This window comes from Bos indicus x Bos taurus, chromosome 16 (assembly GCF_003369695.1).
Source record: "Bos indicus x Bos taurus breed Angus x Brahman F1 hybrid chromosome 16, Bos_hybrid_MaternalHap_v2.0, whole genome shotgun sequence".
Classification (NCBI taxonomy): domain Eukaryota; kingdom Metazoa; phylum Chordata; class Mammalia; order Artiodactyla; family Bovidae; genus Bos; species Bos indicus x Bos taurus.
The window spans coordinates 46,368,257-46,386,440 of NC_040091.1; the positions used below are offsets into that span (position 1 = coordinate 46,368,257).

The 18,184-nt window shown below is 48.7% G+C and overlaps 1 protein-coding gene across 1 annotated transcript in view; it reads left to right on the top strand.

Moving 5' to 3' along the window:
- The window catches only part of ACOT7 (acyl-CoA thioesterase 7), a 107,785-nt gene that overhangs the window by 9,120 nt on the left and 80,481 nt on the right, over positions 1-18,184 (top strand). The gene's annotated exons all lie outside the window — the stretch shown is intronic.

Consider the following 18,184-nt stretch of genomic DNA (forward strand, 5'->3'; position numbering starts at 1 on the left):
TTACTGTTCAGTCTTTCAGTTGTGTGGACTCTTTGTGACCCCATGGACTGTAGTACACCAGGCCTCCCTGTCCATCACCAGCTCCCAAAGCTTGCTCAAACTCATGTCCATTGAGTTGATGATGCCATTCAACCGTCTCATCCTCTGTCGTCCCCTTCTCCTGCCTTCAATCTTTCCCAGCATCAGGGTCTTTTATAAAGCATTGGCTCTTCACATCAGGTGGCCAAAGTATTGGAGTTTCAGCTGCAGCATCAGTCCTTCTAATGAATATTCAGGATTGATTTCCTTTAGGATCGACTGGTTTGGTCTGGGACAAACTATCTCTCCAGAAGCTGAACAAAGGCTCCTTAGTTTACAGTCAAGCAGAGGGGCAGGGTCTTCCAGGCCCGCCGTTAAGTATGATTATAATAACAAAAGCAATGGAAAGCAAGTCAAAAAAACAGTTGCACTGTGGAGTCAAAATAGGCTTCTTCCCTGCATCAGTCACACCTGGAAGCCGGAGGGGAGCCAGAGCCCACCTTTTGAAGCTGTTTGCTGGGGACTTTGGAACCTACTGCCTTCTCTCTACTGGGGAAAGCCTCTTAATGTTGTCCACATTAAAGAATAAGAAAGTGAAAGTGAAGTCGCTCAGTCGTGTCCGACTCTTTGCGACCCGTGGACTGTACTGTAGCCCACCAAACTCCTCCGTCCATGGGATTCTCCAGGCAAGAATACTGGAGTGGGTTGCCATTTCCTTCTCCAGGAGATCTTCCCGACCCAGGGATCTGTCACGCGAGTGTATGTTCCTCGGTTCTTTGTCTTGTCACAACAAAGGATTTGGAGCAACGGACATTGAAGCGCTCGGCGCGCATAGCTCTCGGGTCTTGGACAAACCGTGCTACAGCTCTATTTTATTTAGAAGATAGCAGGAGAGAGAGAGAGAGAGAGAAAGAAAAGAGCGCAGGCACGCGGGAGAGAGAGTCCATGAGAAAGTGATTTGGCTCCTCCTTTTGTATGTTTTTTTCCTCCACCTGGGCCTGCCCTATGTAAATTGGGCTTAGCCAGGAGTGCTGTTTGTTCTGCCTGAAGTCTTCACTCTGGTCCTCGGACCTTCCTTGTCTTTTAGCCACCACCATTTTGGACTCCTTTTCCCTATTCTACTTACCTAACATTCCCCCCTCAAGAGATGGGAGGCCCAATTCTTTGGGAATAGGGGCGTTGAGGTAGTCCTTATAGCGGTGTCCAAGGGCGTGTGATGTTTTCCATGGTCGGCTGTAGTTTTGTACCTTTGTTGAACTGGCACTGCATGTTGTAGCTGTTTGACCCGGGCAGAGACAAAACAGGTTAGACAACTGACAGTACATGGAATAATCATAAGCATCATCAATATAGCATAACAAGGACTAGTAGGGACATTGGTCAATTTTAAATTCACATCGCCACGATAGCTCAAGTCCCTCCTTGTTCAGGGATCAGAAGATATATCTCCTGTCTGTCTTGGAGTACAGTCTCTGTCAAGCTGTGTTGGCTCCTTAGAGTTATCCTGAGAAATCTTATCCCCAGAAACCAGATTTTAGGGGTGTTCATTAGAATGGCACTCACTGGTAGTTCTGAATAGGTATCTGAAATCTCCCAGGGGCTCACAGGTGTATTGAGTGTCCTCTTCTGTTTTTTTCCATGGTTTGACTCGTGAGTAGTGAATCCAGGAGTCATGTCCTGGTACCTTGACTATGGGGGTAGAAAGTATTACAGGGTAGGGGCCCTTCCATGTGGGCTGGAGTTGAGCCTTTGGGGACCCATCTTTCCAGATTTTAATTAGGACTTGAGTTCCTGGAGCATATAGTGGTGACTCTTTAGAATCTTTTGGGTCCTGGTTCATACCCCACAAGCGTATATCCTGTTGGAATTGCCCAATGGCTATGGTATAAGACTGGAGGGTCTGAACCTCTGGATCTAGGAAGAGGTCATTGACATAAACAGAAGGTCTCCCATATAGCATCTCATAAGGACTAAGACCAGCCTGTTCCTTAGGGGCAATGCGGGTGCGGAGGAGAGCTATTGGTAAAGCCTCCTTCCATCCCAGGGAGGTCTCCTGGGTTATCTTTTTTATCGCTGATTTTAAGAATTGATTGGCTCTTTCTACTTTTCCTGAAGATTGAGGCCTCCAGGCACAATGGAGATAATAAGTAATGCCCAATGCTTTCGAGACTCCTTGGGTGACCTTAGAAGTAAATGATGTCCCATTGTCACTTTGTAATGACCTGGGCAGACCAAATCTTGGAATGATTTCATGGAGCAGGTTTTTTTTTACCACCTCCTCAGCCTTCTCAGTCCGGGTGGGAAAGCCTTCAATCCATCCTGTGAATGTATCTATCATAACTAATAGGTACTTATACCCTTGAGAAACTGGCATCTGGGTGAAGTCCATCTGCCAGTCCTCTCCTGGGTAGGCCCCACATCGTTGGATGGGCTGGGCCAGCTCGGGTCTTCGAGCTCCTTGGGGGTTGTTTAATTGGCAAGTGGGACAAGAGGAGACCACCTGTATTATAGTTGTTTGGAAGCCTGTTCCTCTGAAGGACCTTTCTAGTAATCTTTGGAGGGCCTTTTCTCCTAAATGAGTAGTGGCATGTAAGGAGTTAACCAACTTCCATTGGAGGTTTCCAGGCAGAAAAAGGAGTCCCTCCTTTTGGAACCACCCCATATGATCTTCTTGAAAGCCCTCGCTCTTAGCTTTAAGAGTCTCACCTTCAGTATATGAAGGAGTTTCTGGCAAATTAGTCTGTGGAACTAAGGTGGCAATCCCTATTAGGTCATGGTTCTGTAATGCTGCTCTCCTAGCTGCCTGATCAGCTGCTTGGTTCCCTCGTGCCACTTCCGTGTTCCCTTTTTGGTGTCCTTTACAGTGGGAGACTGAAACCTCAGTGGGCAGATGGACTTCCTCCAAGAGTCGAAGAATCTGATCACCATATTTGATTGGGGACCCTCGGGTGGTCAAGGGGCCCCTTTCTTTCCAAACAGCCGCATGTGCATGTAGCACCAGAAAGGCATACTTGAAGTCAGTGTAAATGGCTATTCTTTTTCCTTTTCCCAGCTCTAAAGCTCGAGTCAGGGCTATGAGCTCAGCTAATTGGGCTGAAGTACCTGGTGGCAGAGGCTTAGCCTCTAGGTCTCAAAATTGGAGACTACTGCATACCCGGCTCTTCTTTTTCCATCCACGACAAAGCTGCTTCCATCAGTGTACCAGATTTCCTCAGGATTGGTCAGAGGATCTTCTGACAATCCCTCTCGGGGTTTTGTCCAGTGGTCCAAGGTTTCTAGACAAGAGTGAAATGGGAGACAACCCTCGGGGGTAGGTAGGAGGGTGGCTGGGTTAAGAACCTCACAAGGGGATATAGTGAGGCCTGGATTTTCCATCAGCATTACTTGATATCTGAGGATTCTTTGATCAGACATCCATAAATGGTCTCTCCCATTTAGGAGTTGTTTTACTTGGTGGCTGGTAAAAATAGTTAGTTTGTCCCCAAAGGAGAGTTTTAAAGCATCTTCTATCATGATCGCAATAGCTGCAAGATTTCGAAGGCAGGGGGGCCAACCTTGGGAAGTTGGATTGAGCCTCTTGGATAAGTAAGCTAGGCTGGGGCTCAGATCCCAGCCTTTGAGTTAACACTCCCAAGGCTATTCCCTCCCTTTCATGGACATAAAGTTGGAATGCTTTTTCTGGGTCTGGCAACCTCAAGGCAGGTGCCTGAGTTAAGGCCTGTTTTAGTGTAGCCTCTGCCTCCTTTTGAGGAGTTCCCCACATCAGTGGGATTGAATCATCTCGTCCCTTTAAGCTTTCATATAAGGGCTGGGCAATTAGACCATAGTTGGGTATCCAGATTCTACAATAACCAGTTAGCCCCAGGAAAGCTCGCAATTGTTTTCGAGTCGTGGGGGAGGGCAACTGGAGGATTCCTTGTACCCAATCAGAGGACAGCCTCCTGGGCCCTGTGTGTAATCTGAACTCCCAGGTAAGTGACCTTTGTCTCGACTAGCACGGGAGACTTTATATCCCCTTTCTGCCAAGAAGTTTAGAACCTGAATTGCATGTTGTTGGGCACTTTTCTCATCTGGAGAGCAGATTAGTAGGTCATCTACGTATTGTAATATTTTCCCATTAGGTCCCAGGTCCAGATCTAGGAGATCCTGGCTAAGGGCCTGTCCAAACAGGTGGGGGCTATCTCTGAAGCCCTGAGGTAATACTGTCCAAGTCATCTGTTGGTGTTTTTCTCCTGGGGCCTCCCACTCAAAGGCAAAAAGGTATTGGGATTCTTTAGCCAGTGATATGCAAAAAAATGCATCTTTGAGATCCAAGACTGTAAACCATTTGGCACTGGGTGGGATTTCTCCCAAGATTACATAGGGATTGGGTACTGTGGGATGGAGGGGGACTACAGCTTCATTTATGATCCGGAGATCTTGAACCATTCGCCAGGTTCCATCTTTTTTCTTTACTGAGAGGATTGGGGTGTTACATGGCGAACTGGTAGGGACCAATAGCCCACAAGCAAGGAATTTATTTATTAAAGGCTGTAGTCCCTCCCGAGCCTCTCTTTTGAGAGGATATTGTTTCTGGTTAGGAAACCGAGTGGGATCTCCGAGGACAATGATGACCGGTTCAGCTTGGTAGGCTTGTCCAGGAATCCCCTGATCCCACACCTGGGGGTTAATTTTGTCTTCCCATAGTTTTTGGTCCCTCTCTATTGAAGGTGTAATGGGTTCTTCAGTAGTAACCAGGAGCTGCAGAGCTCTAGGGGCTGAAGAACTTCCCATCACAAGGGTGGTCCCCAGTTTAGTGAGTATATCTCTTCCCAATAAGGGGGTAGGACACTCAGGGACCACCAGAAACTGGTGAGAAAATATTTGTCCATCCCAGCAACAAAGAAGTGCTCGGGTGAATCTTTTAGTAGTTGCTTTTCCTGTAGCACCCAAAATGGTACAGGTTTTGGAGGAGAAGGCTCTGGAGTAGGAGATCAAGACAGAGTAGGTAGCTCCTGTGTCAACCAAGAAATCCTCGGACCTACCTGCCACATCCAGTTGCACCCTTGGCTCCAGCCCCGTGATGGTTATCTGTGACAGGCGGGCTGGCTGGAGCGGGCCCGCTTCAGTGCTCTTGAACCATCATGAGGGTAGGCTTGGCGCTTGACCTTGAGGCTCTTGGGTCCTGAGGGCAGAGTGCTGCCCAGTGTCCCAGTTGATGGCATTTGTGGCAAGCCATTCTAGGAGACTTGTCCAAAGCCATTCTTTGGCCCAATGCCCCGCCTGTCTACAGATCAGGCATTTGTCTCGTGCCTTGTCCCTCAAGGACTTGGGGTTTGCCATAGGGCTTCTCTGGAGGGCGGCCAGCATCTGGGCATGCCTTGTCTCTTTCTTTCTCTCCTTCTTCTGGGCCTTGGCCTCCTCCTGTTCCCTGTTATAAAAGGTATTGGTAGCTGTCTGGACCATCTCATCTAAAGAGGCAGCAGGGTCCTGCTACTGTAGCTGCTGTAACTTATTTCTGATATCTGATGCACACTGGGACAGGAATTTGTCCTTTAAAATCACCCGTCCCTCGTAAGAGTCTAAGTCCAGGTTGGTAAACTTTTGGAGTGCCTCTTTTAGCCTTTCCAGAAAGGCAATGGGGTTCTCATTGGGCTCCTGAGTTATTGCTAAGACTGGGCACAGTCCCACAAGTAATAGGCTTCTTTATGTTTCCATGGGTGGACTTCCTTAGGGGTAAGTCTTTCTAAAGCTTATCCTACCCAGAACTGTTACAACCTGAGAGCCAGGCGTCCCCAGGTCAGGGTGCAGATCCCGAGGCAGGCTGAGGCGTGACAGCCTCCTAGAGATCGAATCCCCCGGCAGGTCGAGGCGTAATGGCCTCCCGAGGATTGGGTCCCTGGGCAGGTCGAGGCGTGACGACCTCCTGGGACCCCCCAGACTGGAGTTTGGGTGTCCCCAAGATCTCCAGTGTGACCAGTATTGGGTAGGATTAGGGGGTTGGATATTATAGAGTATTTCCTTCCCAAGGCCACCTATTTTCTGGTTGTCTCTTCAGAAGATTGTAGAGGCAACCTTGTGGGTCTGGATGGGGCTTAGGAAAAGAGCATGAAACAGGATGGAAGGGGGCAAAGCACAACCTTTGAAAGAATGACATAGCACAAGGGTATAATGTAAACCAATTAGAATCAGTTGGGTCCAAGATGACAAGTCAAATTCAAGTAAACCTTAATCCCCAATCTATAAGGCAACAGACACACCCAGAGGTGGCAGGACAGCTCCAAGGCACAAGGTCAGAAGAGGGAGGAGTGGGTGGTTCCCCTATGGCTGGGATGATCCCCTCACAAAACCTAGCCAGGCCTAATACCATGGCCTTGCCCTCGGTTCACACCCTGAAGGGTGGCTTCTCTCTGGGTCCTAACAAATCCACTTCTTATCGCTTTGTATCTCAATGAATTTTTACAGTGAGACATCAGAGCCTGAGTTTCTTTAGTTTTGGCCGGGCTTGAGTCCCGGGAGAGAGCTGAAGGACAGGAGGAAAAAGCAGTAGGAAAAATGTGCCAAGGAATCCCCTACATAGCCCACTGGAAGATTTGCTAAATATCTGACCAGTGCTCGCAGTTTCATTGGTCTGATCCTTGGCACAGAGAAGAGAAAGGACAGAAGAACCCCCACCGGCTTGGGTAACAGCTACTGGGGCTCAGCAGATAGCGCCTTTGGGACATGCTGAGGAATAGCCTCTCCAGAGTCCCTCAATTGTGCCCCTGCCACCCGCCTGTTTGCGGGAGGTTCGAGGAAACAAGAAACGAGAGATTGTACAGGTCCCTCCAGCCATAGGAGCGAGGACCTCTTACCTTAACTGGAGGTCTCCTGGAATCTGAGACTGGGCCGCGTGAGCTTTCTGCTGAGTTCATTTTTCGCTGTCCTGGTTTCCAGCACGATGGGCTTTCCCCAGCACTGGGTTTCTTCACCTTCCGCTTCTAGCGTGGGAGCTTCGCTGAGTTGGGCTCCTGTTGTGCTTGGCCTCTTCCACGCAGAGGTTGTTTCAGCCAGCTTATATCCGAGTCACGGCAGCATAGATGTCACACAAGGAGCGCAGGCACGCGGGAAAGAGAGTCCGTGAGAAAGCGCTTTGGCTCCTCCTTTTATATGTTTTTTCCCTCCACCTGGGCCTGCCCTATGTAAATTGGGCTTAGCCAGGAGTGCTGTTTGTTCTGCCTGAAGTCTTCACTCGGTCCTCGGACCTTCCTTGTCTTTTAGCCACCGCCATTTTGGACTCCTTTTCCCTATTCTACCTACCTAACATACCTACCTAACAGATCGAACCCAGGTCTCTCACATTGCAGGCAGACGCTTTAACCTCTGCACCACCAGGGAAGCCCTTAAATATAAGAATACAGTTTCTCAGAAAACCTCCTATAGAGACACAGAACTTCAGATCCAAGTACTAACATCAAAGATTTCAAAAGGAGGGAAGGAAGCCAGGTTGAAAGAAGAAGGGGGAGGAGGCGGGAGAGGGGGGGCGAAAGGGGTGGCCTTACAGACGTCTCCTGCCACCTACAGATACCCAGGTGTTACGGGACTTTTCCCTGGGCCCCCAGAGAAGGGAGGACTGGAACTCCACCCTACCAGAAATCAGACCAGACCAGACCAGAACCAGAATTCGAGTGCTCTGCCAAGAGGAGGTGATCAGTCTCCAATCCTCAGCTCAGGCTGAGGGCCCTTCAACCAGATTCCTGCATCCAGGACCGGGGGACTAGAAAAACGGAAGGATAGGAAGGGTTAAGGAGAGGAAAGAGAGAGGGAAGGGGAGAGAGGTCAATAAAGTCTTTTGTTCCTTACTGGTCAAGGAGGGACTTTTCCTGGTGGTCCAGTGGTTAAGAATTCGTCTGCCAATGCAGGGTACACGGGTTCCATCCCTGGTCCAGGAAGATCCCACATGCCACAACTAAGACCCAGCATAGCCAAAGAAAAAGTAGTAAAAAGGAGTCACAGCTCCACCCTCTGCTTCTTGGGAGTCCGGGGCAGGGAACGTGTGTCTTCCTTGGCTCTAGAGCCTCACATGGCGACCATGAACTTCCGCCCTGCGGTGGTGGCGTCTTGCTCACCTGAGCGGTCTCTGGACCCAGCCTTCGTGTCCACCTGCTGTGCGGAGGCCCTTCCAGCGGGCGGGGGCGCGGGCGGGGGCTGGGGCTGCTCCTGCTTGTCTGCCTGCCTGCCTGACTGATGGTCCTGGAGGCTGAACCTTCGTGGGCGCGGTTTACAGCCCCACCCATTTCCTCCAGTCCCACCACGCTGTGATCCTGTGGATACCTTTATTCTTCGTTTGCTCATCAGAGAGCCCAGCTCAGTGACTTCATGCTGGGTCACAGATGTATCTTGGGCCCTGCAGCCTGTGAGAGCCACGGCAGCTGCCAGCTGCGTGGAGGAGGGGCCATCCCGGGAGTAGGCGCTCCGGGAGTGCGAAAGTTGCAGCATTTCTGAGCACTGGGGGGGTACCCTGAAGGTAGAGAGGCGGGGGCTAAACCCGGTGCCGGCTCAGGGTAAACAGTCTGGGCCGCTTTCTGCAGGATGAGGCTGCTCACCCGGGCTCTCTGCCTCTGTGCGCTGGGCAGGCAGGCCGCCTTCAGGAGGCCAGTCACTGCCCAGGAGTGGTGCCTGAGGCCCGGGCAGAGGTGCTGGGCTTCCATCCAGGCTGTTGGAACTAGATCTGCTCTGTCGTCTAAATTTGGTGTCATTACAAGGTAGGATGACAGGGACGTTGTGTGCCCTGACCCATGCTAGGCCTTTGGTGTCCAGCCCAGGCCATGTGACTCAGGATTTCTTGGTTAAGTGTTTGGAGTGGACAGTGGGTGCTGGGTGTTGTGAACTGCGTGTTTTGTGGGATTGAGCATGCCCCTCTGTGTATGCATCCTCAGTGGAGACCTGGCATCTTTTTCCTCAGGGACCCCACTCGGCTTTGTTGGAGGAGGTGGGCTTTGAGAGCTTGGGATGAGCATGGAGCTCAGAGCACCCTGAGATCGGAGCAGGCTGCTGTACTGGCAGGTCTCTGCCTGTGCTCAGGCTGCCAAAGGGGGCTGCCGGTGTCTGCTCTTCTCCCCTACTCTCCCCTCATTGAGCTGGGATTTTTTTTTTTTGGACTTGTTGAGGGAGGCTGGGGTAGCTGTCCTCATGTGACTGGCTAATCCTCTGGCAATGTAGTGAACTTGGGAGAAACCTCCTCCAGTGGGCGGATTCTGGTCCTTTGTACCAGCTTTATTGAGTTGTAATTTGCATCCCATTGATGCGTCATCCATTGAAGTATGCAGTTCAGTGGCTTTTTGAACATCCAGAGTTGGGCAGTCATCACTGCCACCAATTTAGAACATTTTTGTGACCTCTTTGAGAAAAGCCATTTCTCTCCATTCCCCCTAATCCATTTTCCTTCTCTATAGATCTCCTTGTTCTCAACATTTCATGTCACTGAAGCCAAGTGATGTGGTCTTTGTGTCTGGTTTCTTTCACTCAGCACCATGTTTTCAATGTTCATCTGTGTTGTCACACATGTCAGTGCTTCCTTCATAATACTCCACTTATGCATACGTACCACCTTGTTTAAGACTTCCCTTGTGGCTCAGACGGTAAAGCATCTGCCTACAATGCGGGAGACCTGGGTTCGATTCCTGGGTTGGGAAGATCCTCTGGAGAAGAAAATGGCAACCCACTCCAGTACTCTTGCCCGGAAAATCCCATGGATGGAAAAGCCTGGTAGGCTACAGTCTGTGGAGTCACAAAGAGTTGGACACAACTAAGAGACTTTACCTTACCTTACCTTACCACCTTGTTTATCCGTTCATCAGCTGATGCATATCAGTGTCTCCAGCTTTTTGGCCTTTATGTGGACATATGTTTTTATTTCTCTTGGGTGGCATCATAAGAAATGTGTATTTGGTTTTTGTTCCTAGGTCTTGGCACAGAGCTCCTAAAACCCTTAACATTCCCTGTGTGGTAGTGAAAGGTTGTTGCTGAACCACTAAAAGATGCCGGGATTCTTGGCCTCTGGAGGAGAAGAATTCAGTCCAGGGCCAGAGGCTTGATCGCTCAGAGCTTTTGTATAATAAAGTTTTATTAAAGTATAAAGGAGATAGGCATCAGAAGGGGGCAGAAAGAGTACCCCCTTGCTAGTGTTAGCAATGGAGTTATATACTCTACAATTAGTCATTACAATGAATCAGAAGAATATCTGGAGGTTGTAAAGACCTTTGCAGACCTACTCCCATAATTTACATTTTAAGATAATAGGATTAGCTAGAAGGTTTTTTCCAGAGACTGTCCTCAAGCAGGATACATTATTGTTATATAATCCTAAGGAATGTAGAGGGGAAAAAGTTTGTCCTTTCTTTCTCCTTGAGAATTCCAGACCCCTCTCTCCTTGGGGACCCCTAGACTTCTTATCAACCTGCCTAGGAATTGACTCTCTCCGTAGGGTGGATGGGAATGTTTTTTATCCTCCTGGCAAGTTCCTAAAACCCTTGGGAAAATGTTGGAAAACCTTGGATAGAGCATCTTCTGTATGCTAAGGAGATGACTAGTGCTTGGTGGCCCAGAGATAGCAGTTTTAGGAAGGGGCTGATCTTTGGAATGACTTTGGCAGCATTGGAGGGGTGGGACTTTTAGCCCCACCCAAGACCTGGGGGTTGGAGGAGAGGGCTTTGGGGTAAGTTAGTCACTAGAGAGTAATCAGTTCAACTCAGTATGTAGTTATGTCAGACTATAACCCCATGGACTGCAGCATGCCAGGCTTCCCTGTCCTTCACCAACTTCCAGAGCTTACTCAAACTCGTGTCCATTGAGTTGGTGATGCCATTCAGCCGTCTCATCCTCTGTTGTCCCCTTCTCCTCCTGCCAGCATCAGGGTATTTTCCAGTGAGTCAGTTCTTTTCATCAGGTGGCCAAGTATTGGCCATCAGTCCTTCCAATGCATATTCAGGACTGATTTCCTTTAGGATTGACTGGTTGGCTCTCCTTGCAGTCCAAAGGACTCTCAAGAATCTTCTCCAACACCACAGTTCAAAAGCATCAATTCTTTGGCACTCAGCTTTCTTTATGGTCCACCTCTCACACCCATACATGACTACTGGAAAAACCATAGCTTTGACTAGATGGACTTTTGTTGGCAAAGTAATGTCTCTGCTTTTTAATATGCTCTCTAAGTTTGTCATAGCTCTTTTTCCAAGGAGCAGGCATCTTTTAATTTCATGGCTGCAGTTGCCATCTGCAGTGATTTTGGAGCTAAAGAAAGTAAAGTCTATCACTGTTTCCATTGTTTCCATCTATTTGCCATGAAGTGATGGGACTGGATGCCATGATCTTCATTTTTTGAATGTTAAGCCAGCTTTTTCACTCTCCTTTTTCACCTTTATCAAGAGGCTCTTTAGATCCTCTTTGGCTTTCTGTCATTAAGGTGGTGTCATCTGCATATCTGAGGTTACCAGTTGATATTTCTCCCAGCAATCTTGATTCCAGCTTGTGCTTCATCCAGTATGGCATTTTGCATGATGTACTCTGCATGCTTCCCTGGTGGCTCAGATGGTAAAGCGTCTGCCTACAATGCGGGAGACCCAGGTTTGATCCCTGGGTTGGGAAGATACTCTGGAGAAGGAAATGGCAACCCACTTCTGTACTCTTGCCTGGAAAATCCCATGGACGGAGGAGCATTGTAGGCTACAGTCCATGGGGTCACAAAGAGTCGGACACGACTGAGTGACTTTACTCTGCATATAAGTTAAATAAGCAGGGTGACAATATACAGTCTTGACGTATTCCTTTCCCAATTTTGAACCAGTCCATTGTTCCGTGTCCCGTTCTAACTGTTGCTTCTTGACCTGCATACAGATTTCTCAGGAGGCAGGTCAGGTGGTCTGGTATTCCCATCTCTTGAAGAATTTTCCACAGTTTGTTGTGATCCACACAATCAAAGGCTTTAGCATAGTCAATGAAGCAGAAGTAGATGTTTTTCTGAAATTCTCTTGCTTTTTCTATGATCCAGCAGATGTTGGCAGTTTGATCTCTGCTTCCTCTGCCTTTTCTAAGTCCTGCTTGAACATCTGGAAGTTCTTGGTTCACGTACTGTTGAAGCCTACCTTGGAGAATTTTGAGCATTAATTTGCTCGCTTGTGAGATGAGTACAATTGTGGGGGAGTTTGAACATTCTTTGACATTGCCTTTCTTTGGGACTGGAATGAAGACTCACCTTTTCCAGTCCTGTGGCCACTGCTGAGTTTTCCAAATTTGCTGGCATATTGAGTGTAGCACTATCACAGCATCATCTTTTAGGATTTGAAATAGCTCAGCTGGAATTCCATCACTTCCACTAGCTTTGTTCATAGTGATGCTTCCGAAGACCCACCTGACTTTGCATTCCAGAATGTCTGGCTCTAGGTGAGTGATCACACCATCGTGGCTATCTGGGTCATTAAGATCTTTTTGTGCAGTTCTGTGTATTCTTGCCACATCTTCTTAATATCTTCTGCTTCTGTTAGGTTGATACTATTTCTGTCCTTTACTGGAGCATAGTATAGTGTTAATAGCTGAGCCGTATCCTAGTCTTTGCGACCCCATGAACTGTAGCCTGCAAGGCTCCTCTGTCCATGGGATTGTCCAGGCAAGAACTGGAGTGAGTTGCCTTTCTCTTATCCAGGGGATGTTCCTGACCCAGGGATGGAACCTTGGTCTCTGGCGTTGCAGGAAGATTCAATCCTAAAGGAAATCAGCCTTGAATATTCATTGGAAGGACTGATGCTGAAGCTCCAGTACTTTGGCCACCGGATGTGAAGAGGCAAGTCATTGGAAAAGTTCCTGTTGCTGGGAAAGATTGAAGGCAAAAGGAGAAGGGGACAGCAGAGGATGAGATGGTTATATAGCATCACTATCTAATGGACATGAATGGACTCAGTGGACATCAATTTGAGCAAACTCCAGGAGATAGTAGAGGACAGAAGAGCCTCGTGTGCTGTAGTCCATGGGGTTGCAAAGTGACTTAGCAACTGAACAACAACAAACGTAACCCTGAGTCCTGAGTCTTGTGAGGTGCTCCAGCGAACTATCCAGCCTGAGGAGGGGTCACGTGCTCAGTAGTGTCCAACTCTTTGCGACTCCATGGACTGTAGCCCACCAGGCTCCTCTGTCCCTGGGATTTTCCAGACAAGAATACTAGAGTGGGTTGCCATTTCCTCCTCCAGGGGATCTTCCTGATCCAGGGATCGAACTCATGTCTCCTGTGTCTCCTGCATTGGCAGGCAGATTCTTTACCACTGAGCCTTTGGGGAAGCCCTAGGAGGGGTCAGGAATGAATCCAATTGTAGTGCGCCTGGCTAATGGCCAAGAGTTGGAGAAATGGCTGGTGTGAGGAACAACCCCATCCAATTGATGTCAGAAGTGGTGTGAGTGAAAACAGCTCAGTAGTTCCATTTTTGGGTCAAAGGATTACTCTGTTTAATCTTTGGAGGTGGTACCAGAGTGTTTTCCAAAGCAGCTGCCTCCTTCTCACTCTCATGGGCTCCACATCCTCGCCAATACTTGCTATATGTAGCCACCTTGGCAGTTGTAAGTGGTGGTTCACTGTGGTTTCAGCCTGTCGCCACCCTGGCGGTTGTACAGTGGTGGTTCACTGAGGTTTCAGTGGGGATCTCCCTGATGATTAGTGATACTCCCTTGGGCTCAGTGGTAAGGAACCTGTCTGCCAACTCAGGAGACTGGGGTTTGATCCCTGGATTGGAAGATCCCCAGGAGAAGGGAATGGCAACCCACTCCAATATTCTTGCCCGGGAGATCCTATGGACAGAGGTGCCTGGCGGGCTACAGTCCATGGAATGGCAAAGAGTCGGACATGACTGAGCACGCACACACATTTTTCCATGCACTTATCAGCCATTTGTACATTTAGAGAATTGTCTATTCAGGTCTGTTGCCTGTGTTTTCAGTTGGCTTGTGTTTTTATTATTGAGTTGTAGGCGTCTCTTCTGCATTTTTTTTTTTTTTGGCTGTGCTGCGTTGTCTGGTAGGATCTTAGTTCCTTTCCTGACCAGGAATTGAACCTGGGCCCTGGGCCGTGAAAGCACACAGTCCTAAACACTGGACTGCAGGGAAGTCCCTCCTTCTGTATCCAGATACAGATCCCTTCTCAAGTGTATGGGTTGCAGAGGTTTGCTTCCGTTCAGTGGGTTGTCTTTTCACTTTTGATTATTATCTCTTGAAGCATAGAAGCTTTACAGTTTTGCTGTTTCTCCTTGTTGCTGCTTGTGCTTCTGTTGTCCTCTCTAGGAGGGCACTGCCAAACCCGAGTCCCAGAGCTTCCCTGTGTTTTTCTCTGAAGCGTTTTACGGTTTTGGCTCTTACATTAGGGCTTGGACCTTTTTCCATTTCTTCCTCAGAGACGGTGTGAGGTAAGGATCCAGTTTAATTCTTCTGCCTGTGGAAATCCCTTTTCATAGACTGAGAGATAGGTGCCGAGTGGCCGGGTTACTGGTCAAGGTCACAGGCTGATGAGTGGTGTGCTGAAACCACAAACCTCCTGACTGTTCTTCGCCTGCGGCTTCTTCCAGCTTCTCCCAGCTTGCTCTGAACTCTGTTTCCCAGGTTCATTGATCCCTGACCCAGAAATCCATGAGCCACAGTACAGGGCCTGCCCTGTGGGACGTGGTGTAGACATTACCGTGCATCAGTTCCTTGAGAAGAGGACAGTCTGTATGTGATCTGTGTATGAGGTCTCTGAGGTCTGTGTCCCTCTGTTCCCACTCGCCTCCCTGAGCGCTACCCTGCCCCCACTGGCTTTTCTACCCCTTCCTCCAGGCCCCCCTCTCTCCCTTCTCTGGGTTGTTCTGTGACTTCAGCCTGTCCCGTGGCAGGGGCTGCTCTTTCTGTCCAGGCCTCCCAAGTGGCAGGTCTCTGCTGGGGACCTTCCCAGGGCCAGGCCACACAACCCAGACCTCTTGGTGCCCTATCTGACCCCTCAGGGCACAGAGGTTCAGGTTTGTGGCAGGCCAGGGGCCAGCTGGCATGACTGGCCGTCTAAGCCATGTTTCAGACGTTGAGAGTTGGAAGGTGAAAAGACAACCCTCAGAATGGGAGGAAATAATAGCAGATGAAACCACTGACAAAGGGTTAATCTCCCAAATATACAAGCAGTTCATACAGCTCAATACCAGAAAAACCAACAGCCCAATCAAAAATTGGGCTGAAGATCTAAACAAACATTTCTCCAAAGAAGACATGCAAATGGCTAATAAACATATGAAAAGATGCTTAGCATCACTCATTATTAGCGAAATACAGATCAAAATTACAGTGAGATATCACCTCACACCTGTCATTATGGCCGTCATCAAAAAATCTACAAACAATAAATGCTGGTGAGAATGTGGAGAAAAGGGAACCCTCTTGCACTGTTGGTGGGAATGTAAATTGATACAGTCACTGTGGAATACTGTATGGAGAGTGCTTAAAAAACTAGGCATAGAACTATTGTATGACCCAGCAATCTGACTACTGGGCATAAACTCTGAGAATACCATAATTGAAAAAGACACATGAACCCCAAAGTTCACTGCAGTGCTATTTATAATAGCTGGGGCATGGAAGCAACCTAAATGTCCATTGACAGATGAATGGATAAAGAAGCTGTGGTACATATATACAGTGGAATATTACTCAGCCATAAAAAGGAATACATTTAAGTCAATTCTAATGAGGTGGATGGACCTAGACCATTTTATACAGGGTGAAATAAGTCAGAAAGAGGAAAACATGTATCATGTCTTAACACACATATATGGAACCTAGAAAAATGGTACTGATGAACCTGTTTGCAGGGCAGCAGTGGAGATGCAGACACAGAGAACACACTTGTGGACCCAGCGTGGGAAGGAGAGGGTGGGACGAATTGAAAGAGTGACATTGAAACATGTACATTACCATATTTAAAATAGCTAGCCAGTGGGAGTTTGCTGTGTGATGCAGGGAGTTCAAACCTGGTGTTCTGTGACAACCTGAGAGGGGTACAGTGGGGTCGGAGGTGCGAGGGAGGTTTAAGAGGGAGGGGGCATATGTATAACCTGTGGCTGATTCATGTTGATGGATGGCAGAAACTAACACAATATTGTAAAGCAGTTTTCCTCCAATTAAAAAGAAAATAAAAAATAGAAAAAAAGATGGAAAAAACAAAACAAGCAAACCAAAAAAGAAACTTTGAGAGTTGGGAAGCTGCAGGTGGTGGAGTGTCAGAGAAGTCGGAAGATGGGAGGCAGCTGTCAGACTGGGAGTGGACGTGTCCAGGAGAGAAAACTTCCTCAGAGACTAACTGTCCCTCCTCCTGGCTGTGCTGGGAGCAGAGCATGCCACCAGCTATGTGGTTGCAGCCCTATGCCCTGGAGGCAGCATCCACTTCCTGAGCTGACACTTTGTTCCCATCTGCTCCCTGCGTCCCACGTGCTTACTTGCTTAGCTCTCAGCCCCAGCGGACGTAGGAATCATCCTTGCTTTACCGATGGGGAAACTGAGGGCAAGAATGACCTTGAATGACCTTCAGCACAATGGGCACCGGATGCCTCATCACCTGCCCTGACCTGCCTTGATCAGGCTAGATGCTGCTAAAGCGTGGAACTGGTTGATGGAGACAGCCCTAACCTGCCAGCTGCCCTAGAAATGGCTGTTGCTTACTTTTGATTTATAAGTGGGTGCAATTAATTTGTTATTGTTCAGTTGCCAAGTCATGTCCGGCTCTTTGCAACCTCATGGACTGCAGCACAGCTGGCTTCCCTGTCCATCACCATCTGGAGGTTGCCCAAGTTCACGTCCACTGAGTTGGTGATGCCATCCAACCATCTCATCCTCTGTCGCACCCTTCTCCTCTGCCTTCAATCTTTCCTAGCATCAGGGTCTTTTCCAATGAGTCAGTTCTTTGCATCAGGTATCCAGAGTATTGGACTTTAGCTTCAGCATCAGTCCTTCCAATGGGTATTCAGGACTGAGTTCCTTTAGGATTAAAAGGCTCAGGTGTGATTTATCTCCCATACTCAGCATAAGGCCGAGAGCTTCTCTGCACCTCAGGTGCCTAGAGAAAAGTGCACTTCCGGTGCCCCAAAGGCCAGGCTGTTGTGCTCGCTGACCAAGTGCTTGTAAGACTGCCCTGGGGTCTGGGGAGCCTAAGTTTCCCCCCTATAGAATTTTGTGGATACCCGAAGGGCTCCTGGTGTGTATACCTGCCTGGCATCCAGGAATGGGGGCTGGGGAACACCTGAGGGTAGGGATCTGGTCCCCCCACCAGCTCTGCCCTGTCCTGGTACATTTGGGCCACTGGACCGTGGGGGTGGGTTGTGGGGGGTGGGTATGGGATGGGAGATGGGCCATGCCTCTCCACCTATTCAAAGTCCAGGCTTCAGGTTTCAGCCTCTTCTGGAGCCAACTACATACTCCAGTACCTTCTGGGGATGTATCAGGTGGAAACCTTAGCCTTGTAACTGATCAGGACGAGCTGGGGTGGGGAACATCTTTTGTAGTAAACACCACACTTTTTTGGCTTGTCTTTCTTTGCTGTTCTGATGCTGTGTTCATTCAGGTGTGGCTTTGTGATACTGTGATTTATAATCAGATCAGATCAGATCAATCGCTCAGTTGTGTCCGACTCTTTGCGACCCCATGAATCGCAGCACGCCAGGCCTCCCTGTCCATCACCAACTCCTGGAGTTCACTCAGACTCAACGTCCATCGAGTCAGTGATGCCATCCAGCCATCTCATCCTCTGTCGTCCCCTTCTCCTCCTGCCCCCAATCCCTCCCAGCATCAGAGTCTTTTCCAATGAGTCAACTCTTCCCATGAGGTGGCCAAAGTACTGGAGTTTCAGCTTTAGCATCATTCCTTCCAAAGAAATCCCAGGGCTGATCTTCAGAATGGACTGGTTGGATCTCCTTGCAGTCCAAGGGACTCTCAAGAGTCTTCTCCAACACCACAGTTCAAAAGCATCAATTCTTTGGCGCTCAGCCTTCTTCACAGTCCAACTCTCACATCCATACATGACCACAGGAAAAACCATAGCCTTGACTAGACGGACCTTTTTTGGCAAAGTAATGTCTCAGCTTTTGAATATGCTATCTAGGTTGGTCATAACTTTCCTTCCAAGGAGTAAGCGTCTTTTAATTTCATGGCTGCAGTC